This window comes from Adiantum capillus-veneris, chromosome 4 (assembly GCF_014529385.1).
Source record: "Adiantum capillus-veneris isolate H3 chromosome 4, ASM1452938v2, whole genome shotgun sequence".
In the NCBI taxonomy this organism is placed as follows: Eukaryota; Viridiplantae; Streptophyta; class Polypodiopsida; order Polypodiales; family Pteridaceae; genus Adiantum; species Adiantum capillus-veneris.
Genome location: NC_140934.1, coordinates 93,160,576 through 93,181,341, shown reverse-complemented (window position 1 = coordinate 93,181,341; position 20,766 = coordinate 93,160,576).

The window sequence follows — 20,766 nt, the reverse complement described above, 5'->3', positions numbered from 1 at the left end:
TGTACATAGGCGTGTGTGAGTTAGGGGGCTTTTCCCATATCTTCTTAAAATCCTGATCTAGCTAGTCACTAGGCTAGTTAAATAAAAAAAATAAAAAAATAAAAATAAAAATATTATGGCCCATTTGTGTGTAAATATTGCATTGTATATATGGCCTAAATATAGGGATTTTTTATAATTATTTTGGTATATTTATTTAAATATTTCTACTTAGGTGTATGTTTTATTAAACCTATGTACACCTTCTTTCATCCTCTTACACCATAAGTATATTTTTTTGCCAATGTGTACATACTCTAACCTCATATTTTTCTTTTATATAAATCACCCCCACATTTTCACCCTCACCCTCGTGAAAACAAAAAAATTGATTTCTACTCATTGGTCACGTTTATTATATTATTTACTTGCATACCTTTTCCTCTTTCACCCAAAATAATACAAAGAGGGACCATATCATATAATTCCAATATCTTTCCACATCCATAAATCCTCCATATTTTTATTATTATTTTTACTCATTATTTTAACACCATGTACTCATTGAGCTAAAGTCCATGAATAGTCCATACATTAGTCCCACCATGTATATATTTCTTTATTCACCAATAATCCTCCTCCATGCATGGGTCAAGGGCAACTTGGATGCTTTGTATTATGATATAAAAAAGGATGGGCTCACTCTTGGATGCATTGTACAAATTCAACAAAGGAGGGGGCCACTAAAAGACTTTTGCAGGCATAAAAACAGGCTTTTTGGTGATAATTTTGGCACCTATCTCCACTCCGAATTTGGAGCGGTGGTAAAAAGAGAAAATATAGCCCACGCTTTGAATAATCACCTCAAATTTTTTCATGATTTTTGGAGTAACCAGTGATGAGCTATGATTTTTTGAGTGGACCCCAGTCTGCCCACTTTTCTCACAAGTAGCCCATAGTCTTCTCTCACCTCTATCCACACTTCTACACACACACACACACACACACATCCCTTTCAATCCCTCACTCAAACCTGCACCTTCAATGGTTTCTCTCACCTTCTTCACCATTAACCTCCCCTCTTACTTCCATAGCTCTCATATGAGCTCCACATGTACATACACCAACTCTCTCTCTCTCTCTCTCTCTCTCTCTCTCTCTCTCTCTCTCTCTCTCTCTCTCTCTTTACTTACTTTCACCTTATCTACCATCAATAATGCTCTCTTTTGAGCCCACACCCATGACTCAAGCAGACAAAGAAGGCCCACAATGTTTTGATATTCAAAAAAATCATAATCCTGATTTGTTAGCTTGTAAATTAGGATTTCCAATAATCTTAATGAGAGGTCTCCAACCTATAAATAGGCCCCTCTCCTTCTTGTACAACAACCTCCAACATCTCACATAGCACCCCAACACTCTATGCGTGAGGAGAGACTTAGGTGTAGCAACCACTTGTGAGCTTCACTCTTGGTGTGAGAGAAGCCTTCAAGATACACATTGCAAGTGAGAGAGCGTGAGTTCGTCAAATCTCAAAACCACTATTGTATATGCTCCTTCATCATCAATAAATTGAGGTTTGGTGCATCAAAGGTGTGATTCGACGTTCAAATCTTCGTCCTTCCATTTGTGCAATACGGTTTGGTGAATTCAAGGTGACTTGTGTATTTTGAGTTTCTATCGGTTGATCTTGATTTTAGAAAGTGTTTTAGTGTGTTTTTCATTGCCAATTTTGTGTCCATTGTAAGAGGGTATTGTGGTGAGAGGTCTCCCACACCCTAAAACAGTGTGTGTGTGTTTTGTCAATGATTAGCAATCACTAAGCATTGAGTGAGTTTTTGTACAAGCTCTACGATAGCATCATAACGAACCATCTCCATTTGCAAGTCACAATAAGGTATTACGCAAGATCCTTTTCTCTCTCTCTTCCCTTTGCTCTAGCTCTCTCTGGTCCATTTTGTGTGTGTCTTGGTATGAGGTTGCTTGTGTGTGTTGTGTGGTGCATCTTCTTGGTTGTATCAAAATCTCTCTTGCGTCCTAGTTCGCATACCATAACTAGGTGGTGCCCCTATCTTGTTTGGGTTTGGCTGTGGGTTTGCTGTTTTGTTGTGCTTGTGGTTGCCCCAGCCCCAATTGAGCAGCACGGGAGCCTTGAGGGGTGTTTAGAGGTCGCCTCTCTTGTTGCCCGCCCCGGACTGCCTCAATACCTCAACAAAATGGTGTTGTTGAGAGGAAAAAGCAGGTCTCTTACGGAAATGGCAAGATGTATGGTAAATAATCAAGTTTTACCACATTCGTTTTGGCTCGAGGAGGCTATCATGTGTGCCACTTATGTACTCAACAGGTGTCCTACGAAAGCGTTGCAATCTATGACTCCATATGAAGCATGGCATGATAGAAAGCCATCTATTGAGCATATGCGTGTTTTTGGATGTTTGGCTTATGGTTTAGTGCCACAAGTGCAGCGAAGAAATTTGGATGATAAGGCTGTCAAATGTATTTTTGTTGGTTATAGCGCTGAAAGAAAAGGTTACAGGTTGTATCATCTGCAAACAAAGCGTATTTTGGTTTCACGGGATATAGTATTTGTGGAAGATTCTATTCAGGCCTTGCTGTCATGTACTAGAGACAGTAATGTTAGCTCACATGATGTTTATGAGACTTTGTTGCCTCTTTTCAGTGATGGAAGTTCGAATGTAAATTCCAATGAGGCAAATGTACAGCCTATGGGGGTTTCCAAAAATGTTATAGATCAGCCTATTACTGATGCAGATGTACATGATGTACTTGATGAGGAAAGGACTGAAAATGAGCAGGCTAGAGGTATGCTAAAATGGATGGTGCACACTTTGCATGACAGTAAATTGGATGCACCTTTGTCTAGTCATACATGTTCAAGCTCTTGCCATGCATCTTATGCATCAAATTGTTATGCTTTGGCTGTGTCTAGCTTACATGATGTTGAGGAACCTCTATCTTTTCATGAAGCACAAAATTCAAAAAATTGGATGGCTGCCATGCAATCAGAATATGATGCACTTATAGAAAATGACGCATGGACTTTATGTGGTTTGCCTCCTGGAAGAAAGGCCATTGGTACGAAGTGGGTTTACAAGTTGAAACGCAAGCTGGATGGTGAGATGCCATAAGGCTCGACTTGTTGCAAAGGTTTATGCATAGTAAAAAGGCATAGATTATGAAGAGACTTTTTCTCCCACTTGTTGTATGAGTACTGTGAATTTTCTATGTGCTTTGGCAGCTCATTTTGGTTGGGATGTACATCAATCAAACATTGTTACTGCTTTCTTGAATGGTGACATGTTTGAGAAAGTTTATGTAACGCAACCTCGCAATTTTGTCAAGAAAGGACAAGAGGACAAAGTGTGCAAATGTAACAAGGCTTTGAATGGGTTGAAGCAATCTCCTCGTGCTTGGTATGAGAAAGCTGACACTCATTTGGTCAAACAACGCTTTCGTAATAGTCCAACAGAAAGCACATTGTATGTAAAGCATGACGGTGATGTACTTCTCATTGTGGTTCTTTATGTAGATGATTTGCTGATCACTGGACCAAATGAGAGACATATTGCTGAAGTTAAGGCTGATTTTAATGCTATTTTCAAGATGAAAGATTTGGGGTTGTTGCATCATTATTTGGGCATACAGTTTAAGCAGTGTGATGGTGGTATTGCCTTGTGTCACAAAAGTTACATAGAGACATTGCTATGTAAGTTTGGACTTGAGGATTGCAAACCTATTGCCACTCCCATGGAAATAGGTTTGAAATTGAGTCTACATGATGCTGCTGATGTCACTCTTTACCAAACTGTTGTTGGATGCCTCATTTACGTATGCAATACGAGGCCAGATATTCAGTTTGCAGTCTCATAGGTCAACAGATTTATGCATAGCCAGGGTCTAAGCATTGGCAGGCTCTCAAGAGGATTTTCAGCTACCTTAGTGGCACTTTACATCTTGGCTTGTTTTATCCCAAGGGGGGATCATTGCAGCCAGACTTACATGCTTTTTTGGACTCAGACTGGGCTAGTTGTTTTGACACGCGAGTGTCCATAAGCGGTTTTAAGAAAAATTTAGGAAAAATGGAAAAAATGCAACAATTTGGGACAATTTCTAGTGTCACATCAACCGTGTAAAGACTGGCAACATCCTTTTGGGTACAAATTTCCCTGCCATGACTTGAGATGTCTACAAGTGATTGTCCACAACACTAACTTTTGCAATGCTCTAAGCATATGAGGAAATAATAAGAATTTCCTTGAAGAACATTCTCTTAAATAGTAATGAAAGTTCCACTTTCACTTGAGTAGACATTTGGATAATGGGAGAAAAGAGTCAAAGCGATTTGAGAGGGCATTTGGGGAACTTTAGGCAGAGAAGAAGAGTGAAGAGTATAAAAAACAATCTTAGAGGGACATGTTGGTTAAATAAAGGGAAACATGGATAAGAAAAACTTCCAAAGAGAGAGTGAATGAGAGAGCTCAAAATTATTATTACTTGTATTGGGCTACCACATTTAGATGTTTTGAGTAATGCTTATCAAAATAGAAAGAGAAAGGGAGGGAGTTTACACCTTGTTAGTACCTACATTAGAGTAGCACATGTATGAGTACATAGAAAGCAAAAGGGAGGGATTTTACACTTCGTTAGTACCTACATCAGAGTAGAACATGTAGAAGTAGATTATGAAACATAGCTAGCAAAAACAGTGAAGGAGTTTGTTATAGCTTAGGTTGTATTTCATGAGGGATATCAATCCCTCTACACAAGAAGTCTTGTAGGAGTATAGCTGAAAGGTTTCGAATCGTCCCCACTACATTTCCCACTTTTTGGAGTACGAGGAACATCATGGAGTAATACAAAGCAAAGTATTACAAGGGAGGGGCCATAATATACTAGCTAAAAAGGGGGAGCAGGGGACTATTGGTTGCGAGCTAGCTTAGTTATGGGCAATCAGATTTACACATGCACATGGATCTTTAAATTCTCCCTATGTGGGGGAGGGGAGTTGTTCACCTTGACTCTCCTCAAGAGGGGCCATTAATGCTGTGTGGAGCACTTGGAAGGGCTTGCTAGGCTGAGCTTTGTAGCTTTTGGTGGTCATCGGCTTGCTGCAACCCCAATCGTACCACGTAGAGTTGCACTCCACTACCTTCAACTACACCTGGCCAAGTATGAATTCCCTATAGAGAAGTAGCTCATGACAGTGAACACTATAGGAGAACCATTGGGAAAAGTGCTCCTCCCCACATAGAGAAGAGTCGAGAATTCTTGGAATGTCTAACATAAGTTTCTTGAAGCTTGAATTGAATAGAAACTTAAAGTACCTCATACATGTTGACCAAATGAGCTTCAGAGTCCAGACTCTAGATCAGTACGTGGTACAACGTCAGCCCAACAAATCTGCATTTGAAAAATGTAGTACCTTTTGGCCAGTGGGAAGTTGGAAACAATGGACAAAACTTCAGAGTACAGTGCCAAGTCATCAATTCAATGGGCTCGCGATGGCTTGCCTAAGTCGTTTGACATGTACTCATGAGCTTGCATTGCCTTGCAGCCACCAAAAGATGATGAAGCCAGACAGTAGCAAACGAGTTGTAATGTCTGCATGAGTCAAAAAAGTGTTAATTTTGTAGGCTTGTAACTTTAAGTTACACAGACGGAGACAAAATTTTTGAGCCGTAGAAGACGCTATTGCAGACGGACCCGTCAAATTTAAAATTCAAAATAGACAGCAACATTAGCGGAGAAAATGTCACCATGTCCATGCACGTTCCCCTCTTATCTTCCACGCCTATCTTCAGCCGCTCACTTTGCTAATATGATTCACTGCAGTGCCTTCTCTTTATCTGATACCGGCTGCTTTGCTACACTTGTGCTGCAGTGCCTTATCTTTATATAATGCTGATCGCTTTGCTAATCTAAAAGCACTTCGATCTCCGATGGGCTTCTTAACACATTCCGTGTAGAGCATGGATATATAACTATTTGTGATATATAATATCTACAAAAGCTTTGACATTGATACTACCTTGGAAGGTTGAGATCTCTCTTTGCATATGCTTTGTCGGAAAGAGAGAGAATAATAACCTTGAGCACTATTATGCCAGGCAAAGCAGATGGCCATGCTCTTACTAGAGCTTCAGAAGATGTAATCATGGTTGGAGCTACACTGTTGCTCAGAGGGTACGAGTGGCAGAATGGCTTGAAAGAGATTAGAAGAATTGATATGGACGACGAGCGGTTGCAAAAACTACTTAGCACCATGATAAAAAGGTTGGCCAAGCTGTGCCTCTTCAAATCAGTTGGAATGGTTGCAAGATGCATCATCTACCTCTCAACAATAGGGATGGTTTACTAACGCATTCGCGTGTCCTAATTCTTTCTTGAGCTTTGTCTATCTCATTGTCTTCGCTTAGTGTTTCTCTTGCTCTCTTCTCCTCAAGTGGGGAAGTTGTGGGTATATAGTAGAGGATACGATCCAAGAAAAAAGATCGAGACTATTTAACTTGCATAGGAGGTAAACAACCTTAGGATGATTTATAAGTAAGAGATTAAATCCTAAATCAAACTACTTCTTTAGATAGTATATTCTTGCATAATCTAGGGCTATGTATTCTCCTTCAAGTGCCTTGGAATCTCCTTGGCTAAATATCTTTGATCATCTCTCCATTTGCTATTGCAACCTAAGTGAGCCTCATGTGGCTCAAACTTAAGTTTGAACCACAAGTGGCTTTCAAACCTAATGGCAGATTGACCTTAAGTTTGAGCCTCATGTGTCACTTGGCTCGAACTTAAGTTCGAGCCTCCTTGTGTCTTGAAATTAAGTTTGAGCTGGACATGGAACCATTCTCTTCAATTCACAAAAGTTCCTAGGAGCTAATAGGGTGGAAGTTTGAACCTCATGGGGCTTGAACTTAAGTTCGAGCCTCACTTTGGCTTGAACTTAAGTTTGAGATTGACGTGGCAACATTCCATCTAATTTGGAAAAGGTCCTAAAAGCTCATAGGGTGGAAGTTTCCACCTGATTGTGTTCAAAGTCTAGAACTCTTTTATTTGTAGATTTTTAAAGAATACAACACATCCTTTTCCTATTCAATGTGTGTAAACCCCCATTTATGGACACTTGTATGAGGAAAATGTGTAAAATTTGGGGTTAGAATAACTCTTCCATGAACTCTCATGCTATGTTACATACTTTTTGAGTGACCCCCCTCCCCCCCCCCAACCCCCAACCCCCCAAAACTAGTCACAAAGTTTTGGATAAGAAAATTCATTTGAATATTTTCTCTAACATCAACAATGCTACACGGTTATTTGTATAGTTCTAGGATGTTTGTCAAACCGCTATAACTGATGGATATATGGGTGTATATACATATACATATGGTGGCACGTGTGTGCTGGTCTATAAATTTTAGTTGTGAACAGAGGATGTTGTTGAAGAATTCGTAGGTCAAACAAGACAAAAATGCTAAGATTGCAAGTGCCATCCTAAAAAATGGGACTTGAATAAGTCCCTAAATTCCTAAATTGATGTTTTTTTTTTCATGCTTGGTAGTTAATGTATATCATGGTTGAGCAAGAAGCAACCTATTGTGGCCACTTCGAGTTGTGAGGCTGAGTATAGGGTAGTCTTCAAAGCTACTGCTGAGTGTGTATGGCTCAGATGCCTTATGGTTGATTTGGGTGTTGGATAGGACACTGCCAACACTATCTACACCGATAGTCAGAGTGCATTGGCAGTTGCGAGGAACCCAGTTTTTCATGCTCGCACAAAGAACATTGAGGTGCATTACCACTATGTCAGGGAGAGGCTCTCAACATGAGAGATCAACTTGGCTTATGTTCCAACACAGGACAACCTTGCAGATCTTTTCACAAAGGCATTGTCTTGTGTGAAGCTTGAAGCTTTCCGCAAAGCTTTGGGCTTACTCCCCTTTGTGGACTAATCATGTCCTCAGGGCATGGCACTTCCATTTAGTCATGTGCCAGCTCTCGTTCACAGCATCACCCCATGGGGGATTTATTACCATATACATGTGGTCGTGATGTGTGTGAACACACTAGGACCGTCGGGACATTTTTTCCTTCTTTAGGAGGTTTGTTCCCTCGAGCATTATATATACTCCCATCACTCTAGGGCTATCTATCTTTCCATTGCACACTAAGTAATACACTCTCTATTGTGTGCCTTGAGCTTCCTTCGTCTTCTCCAAGCTGTGTGCGTTTCTCTGCAACCCTAATTCCAAAATAGTGTGCTTGGGAAAATCCGTAACAATGAAGGTATGCCTTATTTTGTGTCCAAAGACCTTGATCTTGAGATTTTCTAGCATCCCAATAGGCTTAACAATAGTTCCATTGGCCATCTTTACCACTATGTTTGTAGTCCCAACGTGAGGTCTTCCCATAGTTTCCCAGCAATTTTTAGTCAGAATGCTAACACCAATGCCACCATCAAGGATTTCCTTCACAGTTAATCCCTTGGTAGTGATTGGTATGGTTGCATTGGATTCATCACTTTCAAAGTAATATCCTAACTTGTTAACATGTATTTCAACAACAGAGTTCTCATCTAGGTTGGGTGGTGGATCTAAGTGTTCCTCCTCTATTGGCACCTCCCTACCTCCATCCATCTGTGCAAATTGTGGTAGCCCGATTTTCAGTTCTCCATTGAGGAAAGCTCGAAGAGCTAACAATAGCTCGGGGTCTCCATATAGTTTGGACATGATGGTGGTTCTAACTTTTGAAGCCATGAGATCCATCAATTTGGCACTATTTAACATCACTTTTTGGGCTTCAATCCTTGACATGGGGAAGATGGGATCTCCATTTCTTCGATAGGGTCAGGTAATCCCTCTGTAAACATTCTCTCCAACAAGAAGGGAGTACACCCACTTTCCCATGACTTAAAGTCATTTTCTTCTTGGATGACACTTGGTATGGCTAGTGGTCTATGGACTTTGTGAGGTTGCTTTTGCATAGGGAACACTGTGTCTATAATCAAGATCTGCCTAGGTACTGCCTCTAGATCATGGTAGCCCGATTTTCAGTTCTCCATTGAGGAAAGCTCGAAGAGCTAACAATAGCTCGGGGTCTCCATATAGTTTGGACATGATGGTGGTTCTAACTTTTGAAGCCATGAGATCCATCAATTTGGCAATATTTAACATCACTTTTTGGGCTTCAATCCTTGACATGGGGAAGATGGGATCTCCATTTCTTCGATAGGGTCAGGTAATCCCTCTGTAAACATTCTCTCCAACAAGAAGGGAGTACACCCACTTTCCCATGACTTAAAGTCATTTTCTTCTTGGATGACACTTGGTATGGCTAGTGGTCTATGGACTTTGTGAGGTTGCTTTTGCATAGGGAACACTGTGTCTATAATCAAGATCTGCCTAGGTACTGCCTCTAGATCCCTTTGGGTCTCTTCTACCAAACCCATTAATTGCTTGACTTGCTCGATCTCCTCTATAGGGTTTGGGTAAGTTCCTATCTTTTTCTTGGGTCCTGGCCATTTTGGTCATGATGATATTCCTTGTTTTTTCCTTTCCTAGTGGTGGTTTTAGTCTCCATGGTTTCACATGAATCAAAATCCTCTCCAGCGTCATTCATATATACGGGGTCGTTACTAGTCCCTATGTTGGTCTTTGAGCTGGGGTCTGACTTCGCTGCTCTTTGTGATCTCTTTCTTTGTGTTTTCTTCTTCTTTCGAGATACACTCTGGTTAGCTCTGGTCTCTAAAAATTCCCTTCAAACGTCATACGCATATGATGTCTTTTATGCAATGATGAGGTAAAACCTTCTCCAAAGGTCCTCCACCACTCATACAACTCACAAACATGCTCAAAATTGAATTTGGATGTCAATCAGGCACAAGATCACCACTTTTTGATAAGGAGCTTCCTAGAAAGAGTAAAATCTTCTCAATACTCAATCTATATGTCCAAATGAAATAAAGCTTGGTGTATGTGCTGAACACAACATGCAAAATATGAGTATAATGTCATTTCAATCTGGGTGGCAGAATCACATTTCAGACATCGTACATGTATGATGTCTGTTGATGGATTTTTGTCCAGAACTTATCCACAGGCATCCACAAGTCTTCAACATTGGTTTTCAAGCCCTTTTACCAATTTTCATGCATAGAGACATGCTCTAAATAAAAAATTTCCCAATTTTTTAAGTTTTCAACACTCCACCGTTTGTCTTTTGGGTTCTAAGTGTTGGTCAAAACTTTAGTGTCAAGGTGTACTTCGGGTAAAACACCCCTTTTGAACACTTTGGTGTAGTCTCTTTGTCAAACTTGGCCTTCTACTAGCCCTTAGCACATCATACACATGTGATGTCTACTATCACAGAATTGCAAATTTTCTCAACAGATCTCTGGCATATGCTTTCTTATATACTTAGAATCATTTAGTCATGCACAAATATTCCCAAAAGCTTGTTTGATGCATTATTACCTTGAAGATCAAACTTTTCTAGGATTTGAAATGAAAACAAGTACACAAGCAAATGAATCTATGATGAATATCTCTAGATCATAATCAACATGTCCTTCCTACAACTACTCCCACACAACATATGGGGTGTTGCCTTTATGATTAGAAAAATGCTTCACTGCCTCACACGGACTAGCTACTGCTTTTATCACCTCACAAATCACTCAGACACCATCAACACTAAAACATGACTAATACTACAAATGGTGGAAAATCCAGACAAGTCACACGCTCTCTATCACCTCTCCAAGATCACAAGAGTTCAACTCCCACATCCTTCCTAAAATAAAAGAACAAGATTTTGGCGAACCAAAGGGATTTCTACCTCATAGGACTAGTCTAAGGTCACCTCCCTAGGGCTCTCTCCCCAGCAATGGTGCCAATGTTGGCGGATATACTAGGAGCAAACGTTAGCATAGCAAGAATTAAACCAACATACCAAAATGTTGGCGAAGGATGTAGCTCGACCCGCAGCTGCATGGAAGTAAATAGATGGTTGTCAATCACCTACTTGACCTTCTTAAGACAATCATACTCACGGAAATCAATTCTAGACATCCTATGTGCTTGTGACTGCAACAAAACCTATCAAGCTCACTCTATCCGAATCAAGATCAAAATTCCTCGAATCACCACAAAATTCACAGGGAATCCTCTACTTACCAATAGGTCCTACCCTATGTATTCTGACCCTATATCCCACCCATAACCACTTGGTGTAAAAAACATTTATGAAGATAGACAGTCTATTACATGTCACTAATTCTCAACATGCATGAGCATAATATGTAGCTCTTCTCGCCGTGAACCTACTAGTATGTAGAACTCTCAAAATATACATACGGCTTGCAAGATAACTCACTCAAAAACTCGTGGAAGCTCGCCTCGCGACAAAATCAAAATCTTGTAACCTTGGCATTGGTGCGAAGCCCTTGCTGTTGTCAACCCAATGGTGGTGTCAGCTTCACAATGGCTGCTCCATAGCATGCGTAGTGAAGAGATAAGACCTCTCTCCCTCTCTCTCTCTCTCTCTCAGTCACACAAACACGACACACAATAAATGCAAAGATTGATTGATTCAAAATTCTCCTTAGGGTTACAAAACTTTCACTTTTATACATTCCTCCTGAGAGGTATATTCTCATAAAAAATAGTCTCTCAAATCCATTAAAATTCAAAAGTCTCCTTAGGGTTACAAAACTTTGGCTTTTATACATTCCTCTTGAGAGGTGTCTTCTCATAAGTTGGTCTCTCAAATCTATCAAAATTAAATATTACAAAAAATGGGTGATTCTTCTTAGCGTTTCTCCAATCAACAGATACTTGTTTTCTTGCTTCTCTACCTTTTTATCTCAAAATATTTCCTTGTTGGTGATGACACTTGTTTTTCTAGAGGTCTTTTTGTGCTACTAGAAGTCTTCTTCCTGCCACTTGCCCTTTCTCTTAGATGATTCTAGCTCTAGAAGTCTTAGGCTTGCTTAAATTCTCATTTGCTTTGAAAATCAAATGCATCATGGTGAATATAAGCATGCCATGAAGCCCTTGACTAAAGTTAATAAAAGGAGTAATATCAATTAAAAATTATGCATGGTACGAAAAAGACAAGCTAGAGTAGTGTCTTATGTCGTGATGGGCTCATACTAAATATGCATGAGGATTAAATATCACAAAGAAAATAAGATGAAGTAAGAAAATAAATTTCAAAATAATATACTAGATGAGGTGTATAATTTTATTTTATATATTACGCATGCAATGTGTACATATGGACAATGCAATGACAACGTGCAAGAAAAAATTTGCGATCTTGCTTGATGTTGATGCAATGTTGTTGTGGACGCTCACACTCCGTCATCGCAATGCTGCCACATCTAGCAAGATAGTCCAAAACTATGTCGCCAATCTTCGTGATTGTACTCAATAGCCAACTATAGAATAACTTGTACATAGTGGACAATGCAATGACAACTATATATAGGGACTTCAACCACTTCTCAACTTGTCAAGAAAAGAACTCGCTCTTCTCCACATTGGGACAAGAGGGTGCTCCAATGCCATCTAGCGTCCATGGTGCCATGGTTCTCAAATCATATCACTATTGGCATCAAAACCGTCATTTTTGGTTGCCACATCTCCATCCTTACGATTGTATAATGGAACAATTGAAAGCCCATCAAATCTATGTGTGAGCATGGCTAACACCAAGGTCTCAACCTGCAACATGGTTTACGTTTAAAATGGAAACACATCAATATCTATCATGAAACTTGTAGAGTAATGGTTAAGATGTTATTGAACCCGTGAAGTTGTCCATAACAACATATTTACATGAAAACATCCAAAGGAAGATGGTATGAAGATGGAAAAAATTGCACACACGAGCCTCCTCAATGATGAGTGCCAAGTGGTCTACTCAACATGCTACCACAACTGCACCATCTGGGAATAAGAACTCTGTAGCTAGGGTGAACACACTTGCAATGACCTCGGTAGAGAATACATTCCACCGAGGGATGCTACGGATTCCAGGGCTAAGTTTGAAATGTATCAATAGGCATGTCCACACAAGTTGCACCCCTTCAAGCCACTAATAAAGATTGCTGGTGTGAGAGAGGGAGCCCACCAAACAACGGATCACTTGGAGGCTGATGTGATGCATAAGATCGTGCATAAGAAGAGTAAATGAGTTTCCAATGCAAAATTAGATAGTAAAGCATCATAAACTCACTCAAGATCACTTTTTGGATCCATAAGTGCCTTCCATAGATGGTCTACATTAGCAAGTACCACAAGATGTACAGGAACCACTCCAATAGTGATATTTTTTTCCATTTCCACATCCGAGTGTGCCAAAATTGCCTCACATCCAAAATGTGATCAATTATTGGGAACTCATTTCATTCAACCAATTATTTTAGTTGTGTTTTTTACATAGTGGAAAGGAAGCAAATGGTTTGGAAGGCCTCACTAAAAGCGGGTGGATACCTTTGCTTTGCCCAATAGTGATGGATATGGTACGCATCAAATGCACCGATCTTGAACCACGATGGAATCAACCTTTATGATTTTCGAATGTTGCTGTGAGTCACCTTGCTCAAAATACGAACTCCCATGTTGCTCTTTTCTCTTTTCAATATATTGCTCTTCTAAAAACTCCTCAAATTATTCAATGACTAGTCGTCTGTCTTCTTTCCACATGATGCTCCTATCGCTACTGTTTTTGGGCTTGGATGTTTCGAAAGGGTAGTGGGAGGTTGATTCATGGTGACACTTCTGCTTTTCTTCCCCCTAACCTTCTTGTGTAATGCTGCAAATCAGAACAATAGTGAGGATACTATACAAAGCCAAATACCTTTTGGAGAACTCACCATCCACATAGTTCAAGAACTATAGGCAATTGAGAGGAAATCTCTCCATGTATACTTACCATGGAGTTTGTATATCCACTCGTCGAGATAGATTTCACTCTCCTCTCTCTTAGACTCCACCCATACATCATGGGGACACTCAAGGTATGGACTATGCAAACCTTTCTTGAGGGTGCCCAACCACCATCTACAAATTATAGTTATGACTCCATTCATCAATACATACAATATGAATCATATACCCCAAAAAAACTCTACAGTTGAATACTTGTATACTAGCCATCACACAATATATGAAAAGTGCTCCTCTCCATTGTGTATGGATTATATGGTTGTCTTCCACCGCACAAAAGAATTGCCAAAGTGCACTTATTTAAAAGCTTGCATTGCCTCTCCAAGAGATAGGCCATAATTGCATGTGGCACGTGCGTGGAGCTTTTCAACCGTTGAGTTCTCGGCCTTCATCTTCTCTGTCAAGCTCAATACACCCTACACTTAAAGCATTAGCAACATTGCACTAATAAATATGATCCCGCACTCTAATGTTACTACACCCATCTTTCCAATTGCCACCAATAAATGTGCACTCTTAACCATTGTGAGAATGGCTTCTCTTGAGTTGGAATAGATGCCTCCATCATGGAAACATTGCCCTTGGCCAATATGTCAACCAAACTACACTTTCTACAACATTTCATTGGATACCATCTTAGAAAATCATAAAATAAAACAATGCATTCAAAAGCAAAGAATACTTACTCCACATGACTGATGTGTGAACATGCAACCTCTGACACTCTGAAGGGGATCATTTTGCAAACCTTCTCTCCCTAATCCAAAAATGAAATATACTTTCAAAAGAATTCCGTTCCATTTGCAAGATTGGTGATGATTGCTATCTCCAATCTCGTCCAAACAAAGAAGTTCTTGGTCTCCTTTAGCACCAAGTCATAGCTTGTTTTGTAATCCGCTTGGTGTGAAAGGTACCCTCTACTATCCATAGCCGGTAAATTTGTGCTTTGAGCCAATACATTACATCAAACTCCTCCTATAATACAAGCGTAAAGATAGACCGATTTTTTAAGAAAAATACCATGAAGTGAATTAATGCATGTGTATTATCAATTACACTTACCTTCCATAGTAGTTGTGATAGCAAAGACAACAGTAGTTTAAGCCATTTTGATCGATTCATGGCCATGCCACTAAGCGCCCTCTCAGCTTTTGCCCTGTCCGCTTCATTGAACTTGTTCAACAAAAATAGTGGGTCCGCAAGTGCCAACTTTTGCATCATGAATATGTTGTGCGAGTGGTGTGAGGAACATGGGTTCATGTGACCCTATTTTTTAAGGTAACAATTTAGTAACAATCCAAAATTCAATTCCACCAGAAGTAATGTAAAAGACCTTACATGTTGATCATTCCGAGCACTAACAAAAATTCCGCCATCTCCTCAGATTCAAACTTCACAATTGTGCACTCAACCTTTGGGGTTGAGAATTCATCTAGCTGCTTGTGCAATGATGAATATTCCTATGCTTTGAGCTAATGATTCTTGTCCCACACGATGAACATTTTCTCCTCCATGTGACAGAGAATGACTCTAATTTGGTCATCAAACATAATCGACATCACCAAAACTCTCCCATAAGTGAGAGATCTATCAAGTGGTACTAGATATTGCCCAAGAAAAGCTTCAGGCACAATGAAACGAACCATCATGTACTTGTAGCTTCTTTTGGCTATAGAGGTTGTGAGTTCTTCCACACAATCATTGTTTTTTCTAATGGAAGGATTGGCCAAAAGATGACAAAGAGGAATTCAAGGCAATAGGTGATTGTATGGCATAATATGTACATCAATCCAACGTGAAGAAAGTCAGCTATCAACCATGGATTCAAAGATATCACCAAGAGGGCCAGAGAAAATCCACCCAAATGAGAGCAGTGTGGGCTTCCATGAAGGGGAAGGAGAGAGAAGGAGGACTACCGAGCTGTATGGCGATCGAAGGTGGTGGGGGTGGTGGTGGTGGTCGTAGTAGTAGTAGTAGTAGTAGTAGTAGAGAGAGAGAGAGAGAGAGAGAGAGAGAGAGAGAGAGAGAGAGAGAGAGAGAGAGAGAGAGAGAGAGAGAGAGAGAGAGAGAGAGAGAGAGAGAGAGAGAGAGTAGATTTGTTGTAGCGATATTGAGAGAAAGAGAGTAATTGCGAGAAGGAGAGAAAGAGATAGCGCTGCCTATAGTGGAAAGAGAGAGGCTCGCTAGAAATGTGTGAGAGTTGAAAGAGAGAGAGAGAGAAGTGTTCTCTATGTAGATCGACAGAAAGAGATAATATTTCCTTTTTTCTTTGAAAACATTCTCATTTGATTTACTAAATCCCTCCAGGAAGGAGGATAATAAATTTGTGAGCTTTTTCCATTGCATGCTTGAGTGGGAGGGGAAGCTAATTGAGTACTACCTATGAATAATGTGAGGAGAATGATAGCCAATGGAGCTTGCATGATCTATAGATAGATAGATAGATAGATAGAGAGAGAGAGAGAGAGAGAGAGAGAGAGAGAGAGAGAGAGAGAGAGAGAGAGAGAGAGAGAGAGAGAGAGAGAGAGAGAGAGAGAGAGAGAGAGAGAGAGAGAGAGAGAGTCAAGAAGGGGTTAATTTCTCCTATAAACTTACAAATAATATACATATAGAAGGGTATTTTAAATTGAAAAAGACCTTAAAAATTTCTAGCTCTTGTAGGAAGATGAGTTATCCCTCAACCGAAGATGACAAAACTATGGTTTTGGATGGAGTTGTGGGCTCTCAAGCTAAAATGGATTATTATGAGTAGACACAAATGCCTCTATTTGGTTGTTCACTTTCCCATTTATTGTAAGGCTATGGCCTTTGTAGGCCTTTGAGCACGCTTATTGGGCAATTATTGATTGGTTCCTTTGGAGTAATTCTCTATAGGCCATCTATGTGCCTCATTTGGCATCTAACGTCGTGGCGATAACATGGGATTCATAGAAGATAACAATGGTCAATAGTGGAGGGGTTCAAACAATGTTCAACATTAAAAGCATTAGGAGGAGTTCCCAGAGCTTTGTCATAGGGAGAAGTTTTTGACTAGACCCAGAGAAGGTGAATATGGTAGATTTTATTATGTGATCGCGATCTGCGTGAAAGTCTATGAGAACTAATATTTGAACTCGTAACTTTTAGCATGTATGAAAGTTGATAAAGGCACAGATCAGTGATTGAGTAGGAAAATATGGGCAGCTACGTAATTCAATTGATGTGGGCCCTCTACTAGAGGGCATAATGGTGCACAAAGGCAAGAGTGGAGCACGTGGACAAGACTGCAAAGAAGTGGTTATTCTAAGCAAGTTTGCAATAGAGTTTTATGATCTATTGAGCCTCTTCTTATTCTATCCATAGATTGAAGGCAAAGAACTAACGGCTTGAATACTTACCCTTGTGTTGAAGTTAACCGTGCATAAGATAGTTATTTTCCCTCAACAATTTTTTTTTTTGGTTGGAAGATTAGATACATGTAAAACAAGACTACAAAAGTTTTTGTAGCAGATGGAAGGTGTTGCTAAAAATAATATTGCTTAGTCAGCATGAAATTAGACCAAGAATTAGACATCCGCATGACCTCATCTTCTGGGATGCTAAAACAAGAGGGATGCCAATGAAAACAATGCAAAAGATTGGCAATGACAAGGCTCGATTCTCCACAATAGGAAGGCCGCTCCCTACTACCATATCCTCTCACTCCCTGAGGAGAATGTAGACTAAACTCTTGTAGCTCCCCACCAGCACAGCCTTGGAAGATCTATAATAAGCACCTCATGAACGCATCAACCAATGCAAAAATTGCACATGGACTATGTATAACAAGCATCCAACAGGCTCAAAGACTTTGGAAGGCATCGCTCTTAGAGGCCTTCCTTGCCAATGCATATATGGGCTGATTTTGGATGATCACGGTGGCTTCTGTACTCTTCTTTGTCTCAAAGTGCGGCCATATTTAATGAAGGTATTTGACTTACATTATAAATGCAGGGTGCGGTAATACTAATACTCTCTGCATCAATCCCTTCACTACGTCATCCAGCACCTTGTTGTTAGTTGTGCCCGTTAATTACTATCTAAAAAAGAATTGGTGATGGTCACTAATTGTTGTGCAAACACCTCAAGTCAAACGTGAAAATTGAAGCTTGAAACCATGGCAGTTGTGCCCCTTTGACTGCAGTCAAAGAGTTGAACATCATCATCTGCATGGCACCCATCTGGGCATCAGGCGCCTGTGCAACAACGTACCCTTTTTAGTCCTCCAAGCATTGACATTGGAGCTAAACAACGTCTGGTATTTTTGACCTCAACGTTCATCGCATTCAACGATCTGCAAAATCGTGATCAATATATGTATAGGGTTGTTAGGACATTCTAGATGTGTTTTCATGAACGTGCATGCATGCACACACACACCCACACACACAAGACATCACAATGTGTGTGCACACCTCTCCACCGTCACTGTGAAGTAGCCACAAATCATGCACTCTTTTGCAGGCAATGCCTTCATGATCCCTTCTTGAACACGCTTGCTCCTTGAAGAACGGTGGGGTTTGTACGATCATGTTCTGCAACCACTATAAGTAGCGAGGTAAAAGGCATGCATAGGAAATTACATCTCTGGAGTATGGGGGTTGGGAGGAGGTTGAGGTTGAGGTTAAGCCAAATCGACCACGACTAATGGTGAGGAGGTCCTGCAATGCCACTGCTCAGTTGAAATCAATTAAACACCAATGATTCTCTACAGAGTGTCATCTGTAGATGTGAAAAGCGTCCTGCCCTCAAAGCACAAGATCCAAGTCCTTGGTGGGGTTTGTGTTTTTGATAGTAGCTCCCCCCCGTTTATCACCACCTCGCCATCAGGTGTAGTAGGATCCTTGGCCTCTGCCATTTGTAAGTGTAACGGGAGTAGCTATCTGGCAAACACTTTGTGACATCTCAGGCCTCTGGTTGCTAACATCAACACCCTGCCAACAACTATCTATAATGTCCATTGTAGTTGCTGCATGTTCAAGAACTCACAATCCGTCCGTGCACGCGGATCTCACGTTTCTTCATGACTATCAATTTGCTCTCAGAAGAGTTAACCAAATACCCTTAAATATTGAATATTTTGTAGGAGGGTCTCACGTTTCCTCTGATTGTTTCTATTTTCTATCAAAAAAGCTACCAAAATACCCCTAAAAAATGAAGATTGTGTAGGGGAAGAGCTCACAATCCTTCTCTGCGTGTGGACGAATTGCGAGATGTCAAACGATGCACGGAGTGAAAATTTCTTTTTTCAAAATTGTAAGACCAACGAAAACATTTTTTTCTAACGTTTGAAGACTTATTTCAAAGGGAAAATTCCCAGAATACACCTCAAACTCCAAACATTCTAACAATACCCCTTGTATTTTTCCAAAAATTCCCAAAAAGACCTTAAAAATTTATAGCTCTTGATAGGAAGATGAGTTATCCCTCAACCGAACATGACAAAACTATGGTTTTGGATGGAGTTGTGGCTCTCAAGCTAAAATGGATAATTATGAGTAGACACAAATGCCTCTATTTGTGAGCTCAATGTTGAGAATTTATATAAATATGACACTTGAGGATGGATCTCTACTGTTAGAAAGACACAAAATTTGGAGCAATGCATTAAAATTGATAAAGGGTATTTTAAGAATTTCTAAATTTTGAGCAGTATTTTGGGAAGTTTCTTTTTTTTCTTAACTGTTTTGGTCCCATACTTTTGGAAGAAGAGTTTTCACTCATTATGTCATTGAGAGCTGAAAGATCGTCTGCACAACTCTGCACAATCTTCAATTTTGAGATTGATATGTTAGATAACGATTCTACCAAATTTAGCACAATCCTCATATATTTTTGACCTTGGAAACCTTGAGAAAAGGGGTTGATACTTGTGAGTGGGAATATTTGAAATTGGATAGTTGTGGAAGAACAATTGAGTATGGCATTGGTACTACACAACACATGTATAAAAGAATATGATAGTAGAATAGCAAAGAATTTAGCACCACAATGGCAAGTTTGAAAGTACCCCTAAACAAGTAGCTAATGACACCATCAACAATTACGAATGCAAAGATGCCTAGCTAGAAAACTTTTGTTGCAATCAAAACCTTCAATACTGCACCTTGATTTCTAATCTTATTATAAGGATCCAGTCTATGAACTCTTTTTCTATGAACTCTTAGACTATCCCGTCTAGTTTGTGAGCTCTTCCTATATGAAGATCTGGAAGCCAAATTGTTTTGAGCTAGATCTTTGAGCTCAACACTTAGCAATTATAACACCCAAACATTAAAAATGTTATTCTTCTATAAGCTTCTAGACTATCTACATTCAAGACATCGGCCTGTGAGCTATTGTTGTATGAATATTTTAAAGCCAAGGCTTCATAGACCAGGAGAAAAGTTTGGAACACCATTGTTTTAAGTTCAACACTTGTGCTTTATATTTCTTGGGTCTCTTGGGATTGTTCCTACAATGTAAAATTTGTTCTTTTTTCTTACAGTGCTTGTTATACGGAGACTTTATGGCCAAATGGTGCCTACACAATAAATAATTTATGGCCAAATGGTGCCTACACAATAAATAATTTTGAGCTAGTTTTGATCAGCATGTCTTCACTTAATCAAAACAATCTACATACTCCAAAATTTATGATTTACAATTTCCTATAAGATTCTAAGATAGTTCTGTTAAAGTTTCTCTCTAGTTTCCTATAACAAGGCTATTATTGCACTTTCCCAAGCTATGTATTTCAAGTAGTGTAAACTGTCCTTTTGTAAACAATATGACAAGGATTATGATGTCTATATTGCAT